The following is a 17,921-nucleotide window of genomic DNA, read 5'->3' on the forward strand; positions in this document are numbered from 1 at the left end:
AATGAAGGACTGGAGAGATGGGTCTATTCCCAGCATTTCTAGGGCAAGTCACCTCCCAACTCGCTCCATTTTGATGGTTAGTTCTTTGGGGCATGTTCTCATTCCTAGTCCAATGGGGCCCTGATCTCAGCTACGCCTTCGGGGCACCGGTTTTAATGTTGATATTAAAGCCTGCATGGACAGCAAAGTTCATACTGCCCAACTGGAGATCATTGAGAGCAGCAGCACCTGTAAAACAGCCACTTCAGAAGGGGCTGAAGATGGCAGCCTCTAGGAAGTACCTCTGACCTGAATGGCCAGGCTGTACAGGCAAATAATCTCTTTCCTGCTCAAGGAGTAGAGCAGTGGTTCCCAAACTTGTTCCACCACTTGTGCAGGGAAAGCCCCTAGCGGGCTGGGCCGGTTTGTTTATCTGCCACATCCGCAGGTTCGGCCAATCGTGGCTTCCAGTGGCCTGCAACGCTTCCAGCAGCTCCCATTGGCCTGGAGCAGCGAACAACGGTCACTGGGAACCACCATCTGCTGAACCTGCAGTCGCGGCAGGAAAACAAACCGGCCCACCAGGGGCTTTCCCTGCACAAGCGGCGGAACAAGTTTGGGAACAACTGGTGTAGAGGCTTCAAGGCACAGTCAACACTGCTGGCAGTAAACTCTCCCGGTAGCGATTTGACAGATCTTGCATCTGTTTTTAGTTCAGTCTTTGCTCTTGAGCACTTTTTGACCTCTGTCTCCATGAGTTCCTAACAATCTTCAAAGCTGGCAAGGAGCCTCTCTTCTTCCAGCCCTCTGTGGAGAAAGAAGTGGTTCGGGACTATTTAGAAAAGCTGAATGAGCACAAGTCCATGGGACCGGATGCGCTGCATCCGAGAGTGTTAAAGGAGTTGACAGATGTGATTGCTGAGCCATTGGCCATTATCTTTGAAAACTCATGGTGATCGGGGGAAGTCCCGGACGACTGGAAAAAGGCTAATGTAGTGCCCATCTTTAAAAAAGGGAAGAAGGAGGATCCTGGGAACTACAGGCCAGTCAGCCTCACCTCAGTCCCTGGAAAAATCAGGGAGCAGGTCCTCAAGGAATCAATTCTGAAGCACTTAGAGGAGAGGAGAGGAAAGTAATCAGGAACAGTCAACATGGATTCACCAAGGGTAAGTCATGCCTGACTAATCTAATTGCCTTCTATGACGAGATAACTGGCTCTGTGGATGAGGGGAAAGCAGTGGACGTGTTGTTCCTTGACTTTAGCAAAGCTTTTGACACGGTTTCCCACAGTATTCTTGCCAGCAAGTTAAAGAAGTATGGGCTGGACTATAAGGTGGATAGAAAGTTGGCTAGATTGTCGGGCTCAACGGGTAGTGATCAATGACTCCATGTCTAGTTGGCAGCTGGTATCAAGTGGAGTGCCCCAAGGGTCGGTCCTGGGGCCGGTTTAGTTCAATATCTTCATAAATGATCTGGAGGATGGTGTGGATTGCACCCTCAGCAAGTTTGCAGATGAGACTAAACTGGGAGGAGCGGTAGCTACGCTGGAGGGTAGGGATAGGATACGGAGGGACCTAGACAAATTGGAGGATTGGGCCAAAAGAAATCTGATGAGGTTCCACAAGGACAAGTGCAGGGTCTTGCACTTAGGACGGAAGAATCCCATGCACCGCTACAGACTAGGGACCGAATGGCTCAGCAGCAGTTCTGCAGAAAAGGACCTAGGGGTTACAGTGGACGAGAAGCTGGAGAAGCACACAACAGTGTGCCCTTGATGCCAAGAAGGCCAATGGCATTTTGTGATGTATAAGTAGAAGCATTGCCAGCAGATCGAGAGACGTGATCATTCCCCTCTATTTGGCATTGGTGAGGCCTCATCTGGAGTACTGTGTCCAGTTTTGGGCCCCACACTACAAGAAGGATGTGGGAGAACTGGGAAGAGTCCAGCAGAGGGCAACAAAAATGATTAGGGGACTGGAACACATGACTTATGAGGAGAGGCTGAGGGAACTGGGATTGTTTAGTCAGCAGAAGAGAAGAATGAGGGGGGATTTGATAGCTGCTTTCAACTATCTGAAAGGGGGTTCCAAAGAGAATGGATCTAGACTGTTCTCAGGGGTAGCAGATGACAGAATAAGGAGTAATGTTCTCGCATTGCAGTGGGGAAGGTTTAGGTTGGGTATTAGGAAAAACTTTTTCACTAGGAGGGTGGTGAAACACTGGAATGCGTTACCTAGGGAGGTGGTGGAATCTCCTTCCTTAGAAGTTCTTAAGGTCAGGCTTGACAAAGCCCTGTCTGGGATGATTTAGTTGGGGATTGGTCTTCTTGGCAACAAGGGCACACTGTTGACTCATATCCAGCTTCTCGTCCACTGTAACCTCTAGGTCCTTTTCTGCAGAACTGCTGCTGAGCCATTCGGTCCCTAGTCTGTAGCGGTGCATGGGATTCTTCCGTCCTAAGTGCAAGACCCTGCACTTGTCCTTGTGGAACCTCATCAGATTTCTTTTGGCCCAATCCTCCAATTTGTCTAGGTCCCTCCGTATCCTATCCCTACCCTCCAGCGTAGCTACCGCTCCTCCCAGTTTAGTCTCATCTGCAAACTTGCTGAGGGTGCAATCCACACCATCCTCCAGATCATTTATGAAGATATTGAACTAAACCGGCCCTAGGACCGACCCTTGGGGCACTCCACTTGATACCAGCTGCCAACTAGACATGGAGTCATTGATCACTACCCGTTGAGCCCGACAATCTAGCCAACTTTCTATCCACCTTATAGTCCAGCCCATACTTCTTTAACTTGCTGGCAAGAATACTGTGGGAAACCGTGTCAAAAGCTTTGCTAAAGTCAAGGAACAACACGTCCACTGCTTTCCCCTCATCCACAGAGCCAGTTATCTCGTCATAGAAGGCAATTAGATTAGTCAGGCATGACTTACCCTTGGTGAATCCATGTTGACTGTTCCTGATTACTTTCCTCTCCTCTCCTCTAAGTGCTTCAGAATTGATTCCTTGAGGACCTGCTCCCTGATTTTTCCAGGGACTGAGGTGAGGCTGACTGGCCTGTAGTTCCCAGGATCCTCCTCCTTCCCTTTTTAAAGATGGGCACTACATTAGCCTTTTTCCAGTCGTCCAGGACTTCCCCTGATCACCATGAGTTTTCAAAGATAATGGCCAATGGCTTTGCAATCACATCCGCCAACTCCTTTAACGCTCTCAGATGCAGTGCATCCGGCCCCATGGACTTGTGCTCATTCAGCTTTTCTAAATAGTCCCGAACCACTTCTTTCTCCACAGAGGGCTGGTCACCTCCTCCCCATGCTGTTCTGCCCAGTGCAGTAGTCTGGGAGCTGACCTTGTTCGTAAAGACAGAGGCAAAAAAAGCACTGAGTACATTAGCTCATTAGAAATATTGTCATGTTCTCTCTGAGCTGTACTGAGATCCTTGTGCTTCTTTTACACATCGCAGAGTGCTGTGTATCGTCCGCAGCCCATCAATAATAAATAGCCTTGTAGACTTAGTGTGAAAATCAGAGTAGCAAAGCCTTTAGAGGCTATTGATGTGCACTCTGGATGCAATGAGCATGCAGCAATATGTTGTAATCTAGTATTAAACTTGATTACCCTGGCAGTCTCATTTGAAGATTGTGTTCTTATTCTGGCTGGACTTAGCTTAAGAATGGCGTGTGTTAGGTTTTTCCAAAGAAGATGCTACGCAGCAAGAATGGGTGTGAAATTATTTCCTCCTCAGAGTTGCCCCTGGGAAACCAGGGGTGGTGAATGGAGTGGTGAGGGTGGGCACCTGAAAGATGGGGATAGAGATCTGTAGACCTATTGCTGTTGCCAGCGCTGCAGGTTTTCAGTCCCCGCACGGGGAGGGCCGTGGAAGGAGGATTCTTCACTTGCAGACCTGACCTATCCCTTTAGATCTAAACAGGCAGGGCTGAAATCTGAGCCCTCCCTGCTTTCAGGGTGGCTTGATCAGCCTGTTAGAGAGGCTCTGCCTGTGAATTCTGGGGCACCTGTTAGGAAAAGCTGTAGGAACCTTCCTATTGATACTCATAATCAGCAGCAACATTCACAGCATCAACTGCCCCCTGCATCTATTCTCCCCCCAGACCCCTCAAAAAGGACCCTAAACCAAGCAGAGTTCCTGTAACCTGAAACAGAGCATCTGGCTCTTCCCCCAAGTCCACCAGTGATGGCTACTGCTGATAGGCCTCTATGAGGAAGGGGCTCAAACTCTGCAGTGATGGGAAGTAGGATGAGGCCCTAAGCTAGAGGACTCCAGTCTCCAGTGCTGTCAGTCTAGCACCAACGTTAAACATTCACACCCAAATTTAAATCTCAAATATTGTCCTACACTTCTGGGCAGAGCACACACTGCTCACTGCTCCCTTTCCCCGCCTCCCATGTGCATCTGTTTGCAGCCTACTCAGACATGAAATTTCCAAAGAGAAACCACTTGCTTCCTCTTTGTTTTGGGAGTTTTGCTGCATTTTGGAGAGCCGAGAGCCCAAGGCTGCTTTCTGTAGAGCTCTGAGGGCTGCTTCCCTAGCTGGAATAACTCTTGATCTCTGCCATCTTCACATCTGGTGCCTAACTTCAGGCTTTGATTCCTGCTTCTCTTGTGAAAACTCGCGTCAGACTATTGCCCCAGTGGGGTTGTCTTTGGAGATTGAACTGGGACCCCCCCCAGATCAGAAAGCAAGAATCTCGTCAGCCTGAGTTGAAGGACCAGGTCTGTTGGCCAAGACTAGTGGTTCTCAACCTTTTTTCATTTGCAGACTCCATTGGCAATCTATTGTCTGTATATACAGGTGAATTTTGTTCAGTCCGTTTTCAGTCTGTCTTTTGTGGACCCCTTGGGCATAGTTCATGGATCCCACCACAGGCTGAGAACCACTGAGATGAGAAGCAGTAGCAGCCTCATCAACCTCTTTCCATGGATTGCCACTAGAGGGAGACAGCAAGCCACATGGCTAGGCTGGGTCATGTGACTTAAATACAAAATGCCTTTCAGTTTTACAGTTTGTTTTTAAAAAGGCACCCACCTCTTACCAACGGCCTGGCCATACAATTTGGAGTCATCTGCATTTCAGATCTTCAGCCACTGTGAATTGACACAAGGCTATTTTAAGTCAAGAGCATCTGTCCCTCTAACTCTTTTTTCCTTCTCACAACACCCTGCTCCACAGTTAAACAGTTTGAATTAGCTGGTGTATACTGGCATAACCTGAGGATTTGGCCCAATGGCACTAAATTAAGGGTCTTGTTTAAGTATATGTTCCTTCTGCAGTGCCCATGGAAGAACACAAGAAGGTCTTAAATTGGACGGGGCTTTCCTTCTGAATCCTGCTTTCCATTAGTCCAAGCTGCAATCCTTGGTAACTCAGCTACTCAATAATACTGCATAAAGTTTGGGATCCTGATGAGGCCTCACTCTGAGGATAGCGGTACAGTCTCTTCTGAACAGGGGCCCAAGAATCTCGGAGCAGTCTATAGCATTTCTGACCAGTCCCTGAGTTGTCTTTGTTGGGAGCCTGTAGAAGACATAAAATGTTAAGCCATACCCTTAGCACGTCACCTACTAACATAACTTATTTCAGACCCTGGTATCCTCTTGGAATTTTTCCAACAAAGAGGAGAAGTTGGCTTATCCAGGGCGTCTATTGTATCCATGTGATTGAATATTGAAGGAGCCCATGAAAACGTTGAGCATCTCTCCAGTTTCCCTATCAGGTATAACTGGTGTTCATGGCTTTTTTGTGAGCCTTTTATAACCTAAGACCTGATCACAGGTGGCTCCTGGAGACCAGCAGGTATGGGAGACTCCAAGCTGTTGGGAGTTCAGTTATTCTCCTTCTTGCTTTCCCACCCTCTGCTCTTCCATTGAGCAAGGCCTTGCTAGAGGGGAGGACTTGCCTCTGTTACCCTTGTGCTGCTATCGCTCCAGGGTAAAGCAGCGCAGCATGGGCAAGTCTGTGCTGCTGGGAGAATGGGGGCTCTCGGGCACCAATGACCCTGTTGCCCAGATCTACCCTCCAATCTGCACCTTGATTCCAAGTGACCACACTGGGAATTGTGGGTGTGGATTGAGGGGAAAAGTTTATAATTTATTTGCATTGCAGTAGCCCCGTTCTAGGTTTTCGGGAGGGGGGGGAAGCATGCCCACACCCCCAGGCCCTGCCCTGCAGAGCTTATGACTGAAGTAGAAGGAGCCAACAGGCAGATAAGGAGCACAAGGTACTGGTGAGATGGCTGTGACATGTAATGAGCCGTGGTCTCATTGCTCACAGTAGCCACGTGCTTTGCTGGCCTGGTGGTGGAAGTGAGTTTGAGGGAGAGATGTGGATGACTCTGGCAGACTCCTCCTCCCAGGGATCAGCAGTAGCCTGGGCAGAAGCATGCAAGTGCTTGTGGGGAGATTTGACTGATGGGATCCAAACCATTGCCTGGCCATCTCTTTGTGCCCTGTCATGCAGCCGGAGGGCAGGGATCTGAACTTTCGAGGTAGTGCTTCCTTCTCGAAGGTCTGCTCATCTTTGGGCAAGAGAGCAGCTTCTAATGGACATTGTGGGTAGAGACGGCTATAGCGAAGGCTGCAGGGCCAACATACCAGAAGGCTGTTGCTGTCTAGTGTGTGCTCAAGCTATTTGGAGCAGCCAAGGTTTTGCCTGGTTAATTATTCACTGTTTTGCTCAGCTGTGGGTGCAAGGTCTGAACGAATAATCCTGGGAATATTTGAGCTATATTGGGGGGACATGAGGTGGAGACATGTTCCCCCCCCCATGCTCTCTCCTAGGCTGGAAAACAAGCCACTGGTGCCTGTAGAGTGCAGCCTCTCTCTCTCTCTCTCTCTCTCTCCTCCCACCCCCATTTTGGGGACCTTTAATTTCCTGTAATTATAACTCCACGAGTTATTCCAACCTCCCAGCCTTGTTTTAGTGAAAATATTTCAGATTCAAACTGATGAAAACTGAAATAACAGGGGTGTGGCACTGGCTTTTATGAATGGAAACAGGTGAGTCACAGGCCCGACTGGAACATGGATAGACATATTAGGCTAAATTTATACTATGAGCTAGCGATGTGATTCCCTGAACATAAGAATGACCGCACTGGGTCAGACCAGTGGTCCATCTAGCCCAGTGTCTTGTCCTCTGACCGTGTCCAGAGCTTCAGAGGGAATCAACAGAACAGGGTAATTATCGAGTGCTCCATCTCCTGTTGTCCAGTCCCAGCATCTGGCAGCCAGAGATTTAGGGACACCCAGAGCACGGGGTTGCATCCCTGAGCATCTTGGCTAATAGCCAATGATTGACATATCTTCCATGAACCCAGTTATACTTTTGGCCTTCACAACATCCTGTGGCAACAAGTTCCACAAGTTGACTGTGCGTTGTGTGCATTAGTTCCTTTGGTTTGTTTTTAAACCTGTTGCGTATTTCATTGAGTGACCGCTGGTTCTTGTGTTATGGGTAAATAAGGGGTAAATGACACTTTTTTTCTCTGCACCAGTCATGATTTGATAGACCTCTATCATCTCCCCCCTTAGTCGTCTCTTTTCCAAGCTGAACAGTCCCAGCCTTTTTAATCTCTCCTCATACGGAAGCTGTTCCATACCCCAAATCACTTTTGTTGCCCTTCTCTGTAATTTTTCCAATCCTAATATATTTTTTTCCAATTCTAATATATTTCCAATATTGGAATTGGAAAAAGCTCACATTCACATGCTTGCACTAGCTCAATGCATGCTATGGTAAGTGTAAATAGTAGTAGCACAGGCAACGCCAAAGCCATGCCAGGTCCATACCCACCAGTTTCAGGTGGGTCTGTATTCGGCATGGCTAAGCCGTGCCACAACTGCCACTACCTGCACGATGGTGGCTATGCTGCTATTTGTACTCCTGTTATCTCTCACTGAGCTAGTGTGTCCATGAGCAAGGGCGTCACACTCCTAGCTTGGAGTGTAGAGGTAGCCTTAGAGTGAGTGGTGGTGTATTTTCTCCCTAGAAATCAAATTCAACAGGTACAGAAGCTTTCTAATCAGGGGCGGCTCTAACAATTTTGCTGCCCCAAGCAGTAGGCGCCAAATTGCCGCCACTGCAACAGCAGCAGAGCTGCCACTGAAAGCCGCTGTGGCGGGAAGAGTGGCGGAGCTGCCGCCGAATTGCCACCATGGGACATGGACAGCCACCCCATTCTAAATGCCACCCCAAACACCTGCTTGGAAAGCTGGTGCCAGGAGCCGGCCCTGTTTCTAATGTAGGACTTCAAGGGAGTGGAGGTGGAATTTAAGGACTGGTGGACCATTATGAAAATCTGGGGTATAAGAGCTCTTTTTAGATGCAGAGATTACCCAATAGAAAAGGATAAAGGGAAACAGTCTAAAAACGTTCAGTCGGGGAGAATTTCTGCTCCTCAGAAGAACAGGTTGGATGTTGGCCTACACCTGGTTGTGCAAGCAAAGTCAAATGGCCCAGACCCATAGGGCTAACGATTATAATTTTGGTGAAGAGACCTAATTATAAAGCCCATGGAGCTCTTTGCCAAGACAGTCTCTCAATAGAAGCCTGAGATGGAACGACCAGATGGGTCTCATCAAAGCTCTGTAAAGACTCTTATCAAGATGGTCTCCTGGGATATTGCTGGTCTCAAAAGCAAATCTCAGGATTTGAAAGGTAGGATTATATATCCCAGTTTGATTTAATTTTCCTCCAGGAAATTTGGCTAGCCAAGAAAGGGACTTTATCTCCCAAACTTTGAATCCATGTTAAGGAGGGGTAGACCTGTCAGTTTTTAGTCCTCTTTGTTTCTATTTAATTTAATGTTAAAAATATTAACTTAACATCAGGTAACTCCTGTTGCCAGGCCTTTGATTTATTGTTCCAGATAAAGTTGTTCTAATAAGCCTGAATGTTTGCTTGTCTTCCCCTTGGGGTCTCCTTTTATGAGTCCCTCTGGGCAGAGCTGGACTCACTTATGGAAAACTACCCATTAGCTAACGTTGTTCTTCGAAGAGACTTTAATGCTCAGCTGGGGATGGAGAAATTTTTAATCTTCCCATTGACTTACTGAAAAAGGCCTTTCCTAGACCATCCATGGGTGAGAGTGGGAAATACCTTGGGTTGCATATTTTCAGTAATCCTAAATAGCTTTTGCTTGGAGGTGTTGAATGGCAGAGGATGCAGTGCTGTTCAGGGCCATTTTGCATTTATCTCAATTAGAGGGAGCAGTTCCATAGTCCATTGCAGTTCTGATTTTTCAGCTGGTCCTGTTTCTCTAATTGTGCAGTGGTTTCTAAACTGGGCAGTGATCCCCAACTCCTTCAGTTGAACTGTTGCTCAATTGTCCCCTTTCTACACGGGTTGGGGGGCAAAGTGTATTCCATTCTTGAATTAGGTACAAATTTAACAGTTTCTAACATCCTATTACTCCCTGAAGAGCCAATTACTGGAACTTAAAGATGCATTACACATCCGTCTAGCATTTACTGATTGTTTGTTTTGTTTTTTTTAAAAAGGGTATGATTTGGCTACTAAGAAAAGAGATTTTCATCCCATCCAAGATAAAATAATCTGGTGTGATCTGTATTGCGCTGGTTAGAAGAAACAGCTTCAGATTCTTGTAATGCCTATTAGAGAAAGGGGCTTACCAGATTCCATTATGAAATGGTTATTTTTAGAAAGAACGATAAAGAAATGGTTTAAATAGGAAAAAGTTTGATCATCAAAGGGCCCGTTGGAAGGGATTTTAACTTGCTGCTGCTGAGAAATTATCTTTTTAGTATTTTGGATGTTGCAGGCGAAGATTAATGTAAATATTGAAGTTCTTATCCCTAAATGTTGTTGGGGAAGAGTTGGTTTTCTGTATTTTGATGCCAGTCCAGTCACATGGTCTATGTCGATGGACTTTACTCATCATGCTCTTCTGGAATAGCTGCAGGTCTCCATATAGAGGATGACTATAAAGATATTGATTGATGGGCTCCTATTGCTAGCAAAATTATTGGTTATAAATAACAGATTTCCCTGGCAGGCCGCTTTACAGGTATTGTCCCTCTATGAAAGAAGGTGATAGAAATTCCCAGGGTGATTAAAAGACTAATTGGATGATAGAAGTGGTCTTTAAAATCTATTCCAGGTCCCCCTCCAGGAGTTCAGAGCACTGTGCTGAGAGCGGAAACTTTTTTGCTGAGGAACAAGCCAGCTTTAGGAATCACCACTCAACTATAGACAATTGTTTCATGCTCTCACATTTGATCTATAAATATTGATCCCTGTAATGGTTGGGACCCACCCCTGTGGCGCCTCCTGCTGGTTGTCCTTGGGAATTAGCTCTTTTAGCTTCTGGAGTGCCCTCTGCAGGCTGGTGTTCTGCTTGCCTCTGGCCCCCCGTGTCCCTACTGGACCACGGTACCCCTTTACCCAGGGTGCTGCCCACTGCAGTACTCCCCACAGATCTGGGTTTCCCCCTCCCAGGGGAACCCCCACCCACTATCTACACCTCACCTCAGTATATGGCTACTGCCCAGTCACCATCTAGCCCCCCGTTCACTGGGGCAGACTGCAGTATATAAGCCAATCATCACAGGCAAGGGGGGTTTGGACCCGCTGCCTCTGCCTACCCGTGGGCTGCCCCCTGCAACTCCAGTACCTATCTTAGGCCATCTGCCAGGCCTGCAGCCTGGGGTTTTTCCAGTCTAGAGCCTCCCAGCTCCTCTGGCCTTCCCCATCTGGCTTCATCTTAGGTACCCAGGTACACTCCCCAGCAGCCAGGCCCTTCTCCCTCTAAAGGCAGAGAGAGAGTCTGTCTGCTCCTGGCCCACGGCCCTCTTATAAGGGCCAGATGAGCCTGCTTCCCCAATCAGCCTGGGAACTGCTTGCTCCCAGCCACAGCCCTCTCCTGGGCTGTTTTAGGCCCTTCAGGGCAGGAGTGGGTGACCACCCTGCTACAATCCCCCAAGGCAGATAAACTTCAGGCGGCCCTCATTGATTTGAAATCTGCTTTTGATGCTGTTGATACAGGTAATCTCTGGGGGAAACTCACAAGGGCTGGGATAGACCATTTGGAGAGCCCTTCATGGCCAAACCGTGGCCCGGATTAGGCTAGGATGGAAGGGTCAGGTAAGTGACCCTGTTCCTGTTACAAAGGATGCAGATCAGGGATGTTTATTGACGCCCCCTCCACCACCCCCGCCCTTTCTTAAAATTTTCTATCAATGAGGTAGTTGGGCTATTAGAGGAGGAGCAAGATTTTTTTTCCCCTAAAATTCTGACCCAGCCAGTGTCGATCCTCTAGTCTAGTCCCCAGATGACTGTGTTGTCCCACACTCCTTTGGGTCTGAATTGTTTGTTAAATGACTTTAGCACTTTCTGTCAGCAGGAGTGTATGACTAAAAAGCTGAAATAATTTGGCTGTAGACCAAAGTTGGTTAAACAAACAGTTGATGATAATTGTATTGAATGGGTCAAGTCCTTTTCCTTATCTGGGCATTTTGCTTTTACATACGGGGTGAATGGACTAAACATATACAGGAGACTAAGGGGTGAGCCTTCCAGGCAGGCAGGTTTGTTTTTTTTTATGTGCGTGGCGGCAATTTGATTGAGAGCAGACACAGATACAGAAGGTTCAGGGTTCACATTTGTGCCCCATGGTGTGGAAATTTGGGACTGAAAAGATGTTAGGTCATTAGAGGCAGTGCAAAACTTGAGAATGCTGTCTCCCTAACTATGCTCCGGCTGCTATGTGTAGAGCAGGGGTGGATGACGTTCTGTTTTAACCAAAGCATAGTGCTTCTTGATTATTGATTATGAATTTATATCCGCTACCAAGGCAATGGCTGGAGAAACTGCCTAAGTCTAACGCTTAAGCTCTCCTGGCTTTGCAAGCCCATTGGTCTATGTGTTCTTGGATTATTTTGGGACTAGATTTGGTCAAGACTTTCTTAAAAGTGAAAACTGTAATTCAGTTTAGAGCTGAAAATATTTCTAAACAATTGGAAATGGCAGATGTTAAGGCAACAAATGTCTCCCTTGCTTAAAGACCTTCCCTAGATTTGAGAAATACTTGGGAATTCTGAAGAAAAAGCCAGGGCAGAACCTTCATTGCTTTCTGTCCTCAAACAATGAGGCTGGTTTATCTTGAAAGGCACAGTGCTGGCTTTGCAAGCCACGCAGGTTTGACCAGGTTGACAATTTCCCACCCTACTTATTAGGCCATCTCTTTTCCTGTCCCTCTGTATCTCATGGCTGTTACCCATCTTGATCCAGAAACCTTTTGTCTCATTTGCTCAAAAAGGAGCACATTGATTATGGAGTCATAACATTTAGGATTATACAGGCAGTTTTCCTCTTGGCTGTCACCCAGGTAAAAACAAGAAAAGAATTTGTGTGAAGTTAATTTTCTGTAGGGATCAAATTTTTCTTCTGTGGCTTCACTTTTTTTAATGGCGTAGGGTTTAAGTTTAATCTGAATTCAGGAGAAGGGTTGAATCTATGTTTTTTGTATTGCAGCAATTTCCTTAAATTCATCCTGATTCTATTGGAACATTATGGCTAATTCCTAAGATGCTAGATCAATAAATCCCTCGATGGGGAAGTTCAGATCCTGCCCTCCATATCGCCACCGTCCCCTTTCCTTGAATCCAAACTCCTTCCCGGTGCTTCTCTCTTGGAGCCTGGCAATGTCCTTTGGTGTTCCTTGCAAGCTGGCCCCCATTTGGGGGTGTCAGTCCCTTCTGTAGTGGGATGAGGACAGTGTTCATCTCCTCTTTAACCCATCCTGGGAGGGAGGTGAGGGCTGCATGCCAAGGAAGAGCTGCAGAGCTCCAGCTGTTCTGGCCACAGTTAATGGCCATGGGACTAACTGGAAGCTCTGTCTCCGTCCAGTCTGTTCCCTTTGACCCCCTGGGCCAGTGCTGTGGGCTCGGCCTGACAGGATGTGGGAACGTTTTGAGCATGGAACGATGGCTGAGCTCCATCCTGGCTCGGCTGCCCACATGGCTTCTGTGACTTTCTTTTGTATCCATAAATCATTTTTAATGTGATTAAAATAAATGCTGATTAGGGCTGCATGAGCATATTCCAGGAATTTACAGGCCTGCTGGTGGGGAGCGAGGGAGGCAGATTTCAGCTGTTCTGCAGAAATAAAAGCTGATTGGATCAGAGGTATTAGCATAAGCCTTTGTGCTGGGAGCAGAGGAGATCATTAGAGCTGGAGACGAGTGCTGGGGGGCAGGCGGAGGGGATTATGGATAACGGGACATTGCCTCATTTGATCTCTTGTGGGGCATCTAAAGAATGTCCAAGGAATCTAATTTGGGCAGCCAAGATTCAGGCCAGCCTTCTGACTGGATCAGTCACTGCTTCAGGGAGCGGACGTGTGAGAAGAGTTAGGACTATGATCCCCCTCCAGCCAATGGGTTCAGCATAGGGCTGGATCTCTGGCACTGGGACTACAGATGCCCCAGGGCTGTGGCTGGAACCTGATCAGAGGTGAGCGCAGCTTGTCTCCTTCCTGTTTTTTAAGGCAGTGGGCCCCTTTCCCTAGTCTAATCCTTTGGTGATGCAAAGTATCCACCAGGTTCTGAGTGTGGTAAAGAAGCTGGCTGCCAGTGCCCATGTGTGATTCCTGGCAAGTGGCTTGTATTGATGTCCACGGGCACCCTACATCCCACCCCAGAACTGGATGGACTCTGAGAAACTAGGACTCTGCACCTTATTGGGGGGTGGGTGCTGGGTACCAGACCACAGCCAGGAGGCCGCTGCCTTTGTAGCACATGTTCTTGAAGGCATCTCATGGAAGAGATCTTTGCTGTTCTTGTACTTCTAGCTGTGGGACACCAGACCAGCAGGCATGTGGGGAAGGGGCAGCTGCCTCGGCCTTGCCTCCATTTTGAACAGGACTGCTGCTGAGCTTGGCCTGTGGGGTAGGTCATGGCTTCAGTGCAAGCCTTGTAGTTGGACAATCGGGGCGGGGCTGCAGCATTTCTGTCCTTTCCCCACTATCCCCAGCACCAAATGATATGCTCCCCAAGTGATGGGGCCATACAGCTCTAGCTCCATTGCACTGGAAAAGGGTCTCAAGGGACCCATTGCAGCTGTCCCTCCATGCCTGTGACTGAGGGGTGGCTTCAGCCGAACAGTGGGGTCAGGTGCATGCAATCACTCTGCGACTCTCTTGTGGGAGGCCCAGCACTCTGGGGGATGGTTCCCCTTGGCTTGTTCTGCCTAGTGAGTTCCTAGCCCTCTAGCAAAGGGGTTAAACAGAGTCCGATGTCTAGTGTCAGGGCATTGATAAGATCCATCAGTGAGACAAAATGAGTTTGGGTGGAATAACTGGTTCCTAATCTCTGTTTTTAATAAACCTGGTTAAGAAATCCTAACTCGAGAGCACTTTACAAACCACAGAGTTGCAGCAGTTCCTTCCCCAGGACTGAAATGCAGCCACCTCTGGAATGGAGTGCTAGAGCTGGTGCCCGATGACACAAGACAGGTGTTTAGGACTGGAAGTGACCTACTGTGACTGCTGGGGAAATGCATTCACCCTGGCAATATGCATATTCGGAGGGCACATGGCAGGGGATTCTGCTCGGCCACAGAGTGGGTCAGGACCTTGCATCAGGTCACATTTATTTTTGTGCAAATGTCTTAATTTATGAAATGATCTAAACACCTGTGGCTCCATAGGTCCTACGGGACATGCCCCCAACCTGCAGGCTGGAGCCTCTGCTGGGGAAGTGGGAAGGGCAACTGGAGTCTGATGCCCCCTGCAGCTCTGTTACCCTCTGGGCTATTGGGGGGTGGAGGAGATTCTTTGCAGATTCTTTGCTTCATCAGGCAGACTGAAAAAGCCCTGGCTTTAAGCTGGAGGCAGCCTGACAAGCAGTGACACTTGTCCAGCACTGGGAGGGTGTTGCGACAGCTTGTTGACAGTCTAATCTGGAAATGACCTTGTCTCTCATTTACATTTTTGAAGATCGGCAGCTCGAAGAGAATCTACCCAGTGTCCTGGCCTGCACCCAGGCCTCTGCTCTGAATAGCACAAGCTGTCAAAGCCACTCTCCCTTCCCTGGGTCTCCTAGATATACGGATGCTGCATGTGACATCCGGACACTATCAGCTTGGCACAGGTTATCGCGAGCTGTCTGCTGCTGCATTTTGGTGAGAGCAACTCTCTGCCACTTGCAAAGGGCCCCTATGAATCTTGTAAGAAAGATGGCCTGACAGGAGTGGAGGGGCTGAGCTCCCAGGAGATTTATCAGAGGCTGTGATTTTTTTTTAAAGGCTTTCCAGAGATAATGGCCTCAGAATGCAATTGCACCTGTTCGGAACAGCTGTGTGCCTCAGGAAATGCTTCAAGGATCGGGCTTTAAATGATCAGATTCTTAGCAGAGACATGTCCCTTTTTAAGACACCAATTCCTTGGCTATTTGTGCTGCCTTCCCTTTCTGCCTCTTCCTCAGCTTGGGGGGGGGGGGGCGTGAGTTAGTCCTCTCCCCCACCCACCCCCTTCCAGTTCTCATGCACTCGCACAGTGCTGCAATGTTTGGCTCACTTGCTGCCATGGGATGTTTTTCCATTGGAATCACTCTTTAAATCATCTCATTCGAGGATTTCTGTTGATCTGGAGCTTTTTATTGGTGTATTTTTACAAAATCTGAATTGGGGCCAAGGTCACCGTGCTGCTGGTGTCCTTGCAAAGCTGCACAAAGCGCTCTGCCCTCTCGTTCTGGGCCAGCCCTCCTGGTCCGGGGCTCCGCGTGGCAGAGAAGGGTCAGCGTTCCCCTGGGCTGAAAGTGCTGTTGAGGCAAAGCACGTTCCCGCGCGCCAGCACCATCCTGTGCCTGGGGAGAAGTGGTGGCTCAGCTCGCAGGAGGGAAGCATCTTGCCGATTGGTGACCAGGTTTGGGCACTCAGGGGCTGTGATGGGAAGAGGAAATGAGGAAATATTATTTCTGGCTTTCTAAGGAGTTCTGGTCAAGAATTTGCTTGTAACTCCACCGGAGTGCTGGCACATCCTCCCTTTTCATTTGTATTTACCTTGTTACAAGCGGTCTGTCCCCCGAGCAGGAGCAAGCTCATAGGGGAGGGAGCTGTGGAAGAAACGTCCTGGCTGTGGCAAGAGTTGGTGCCAACATCTGCAGCCCGGGTGTTTCTGGTTTCCGAGATGACTCTCTCCTCTCACCTTGTGCTGGAGAGCTAGAAGGGAGTTCTTGGGGCAACTTGCCAGGGACCCCTGTAAAGAGAGCGGCCCATGTCTGACGGGGAATCACAGATGATGCCTTCTCTTCAGGAAGTCATGCTCCTGCTCCAGACCTGCCGAGAGGGGTGTGGATAGGGCAGCCGTGAGGAGCAGAACTCCTCTGTGCCAGGTCTGGGGAGGCTGGTGCACAGAGGGGTGCTGTAGGTGGCAGGGCTTTGGGATCTGTTTCTGGGTCCCCCTGGGTCTGGAGCCCTGTTTGGAGGGGCCACAGCTACTATTCCAGCCCCTAAGATGGGGCTGGGGGTTGGCTGGTGAAGTGATATGTAGACCACAGAGGGAGAGCAAGGGTCCTGCCCTCAAAGGGTTGGGGACGGGCTACATTCTGCACACACAGTCACTTACTTGGTCACTGCGCAGGAAAGAATGAACTCTGCCATGGGTACGGTGCCCATCCCATTGAGAAGCCAGGCCAGAGATCTGCCACAAGAGCAGCCGGGGGTGAGGTCTGGGCCCTGACAGACACACATTTCATAGCCAGGCAGTGCCTCTCCTCCTGCCCCCAGAAGCTCGGCTCTGGGGACTGGCAGACAAAGCCTCATCGCTGATGGCAGAACTGAGGAGGGACAGGTCTGCCTCTGAAATGACTCTGAGCCCAGTTAGCTCAGTGGCTCTCAGCTATGGTCTGAGCGCAGCGTGGCCTGTGAAATGAAGCAGTGAGCCAGGGAACCAGGGTGTGGGACAGGGGTATTGTTCTGGTGGGAGGGGATATGGTCTCTGCCCTGCATGGTGACGGAGTTGCAGAGCCATTGGGTTAGGTCTTGAGAGAACAATGTGCACTGTGCACCGCACCCGCTGGCAGCTAGCACTGATGCTGTGTTTTTATTGCAGGTAGCAGAAGGGGTGGTGGCTTGCACGAGTGAGCAGGTGGTCAGCTGAATGGATAGAGGAGACACCTGAGGAGGTGAGTGAGGTGGCTGGGGCTGCAGGGAGGGATTCAGTCTGAATTGGCTCCCCCTTCTCCCCACTTTGATTCGTTTTGGCTCCAGTTCACATGCTCCCATGTTTAAACACATGTGCCCATGCAGGTTTTCTCCTGCCCAGGGAAGCTGTGTTTGGTTGCTTTGATCTGAAGTGGAGCTTTGTTAGGGTAATGAGGTGTTTATTCCCTGAGAGAAATGATGGATCCCAGGAAATGTTGCCAGGAAATGTTGTGAAGGCTGCATCCCATGTGCCACACAACCACTGCCTGGCGCTGCACCTGCCTGCTGTGTGCTGACCTGCTGCAGAATATGCCATGTCCTGCCTGGTTCATACACAGCTCATCTGCCTCCAGGTCAGATCTACATCTGCAGCATGGCTTCTCTTTTCCTTTCCCTTTGCAAGCCACCTCTGCCTCTCGCTCCATGCCAGTCTGGTGTTGCTGGCGTGGAGCTCCTGTTGGCTTCTGTAGCCAAGTCAAAAGAAAAACCAGGTCCTTGGGGGAGACCAGCTAAAGCGACTGGATGTGAGAGACAGCTCATGAATATGTAGCATTCAGTGCGGAGAAATATCAGAGTACAAGGCTAGCCTGGCAAACCCTCTTCTACTACTGACTTAGATTGGGCTCCTTGCATGAGCCAGGGCTGCAAGACTCTGCTCATAGCTGCAAATATCCTTACCATTATGGTACCATGGTGTCTTTCCCGAAATTAATAGTAATGAATTATAAACCAGATGTTAGGAATTGTAGAAA

The 17,921-nt window shown here is 48.8% G+C and overlaps 1 protein-coding gene across 5 annotated transcripts in view; it reads left to right on the plus strand.

The window, feature by feature from the left end:
* Positions 1-17,921, plus strand: part of ST3GAL2 (ST3 beta-galactoside alpha-2,3-sialyltransferase 2) — a 93,616-nt gene that overhangs the window by 44,403 nt on the left and 31,292 nt on the right. For 4 of the 5 annotated variants that reach the window (XM_043495191.1, XM_038368582.2, XM_043495193.1 and 1 more), the window contains exon 2: positions 17,078-17,150. The gene's annotated coding sequence lies outside the window, so the exon portion shown is untranslated. Of the gene's footprint in view, positions 1-14,819; positions 15,148-17,077; positions 17,151-17,921 lie in introns of those variants that run through there. The other variant, XM_043495194.1, reaches the window with a different exon arrangement.

The sequence above is a fragment of the Dermochelys coriacea genome, chromosome 12, assembly GCF_009764565.3.
Source record: "Dermochelys coriacea isolate rDerCor1 chromosome 12, rDerCor1.pri.v4, whole genome shotgun sequence".
NCBI lineage: Eukaryota > Metazoa > Chordata > Testudines > Dermochelyidae > Dermochelys > Dermochelys coriacea.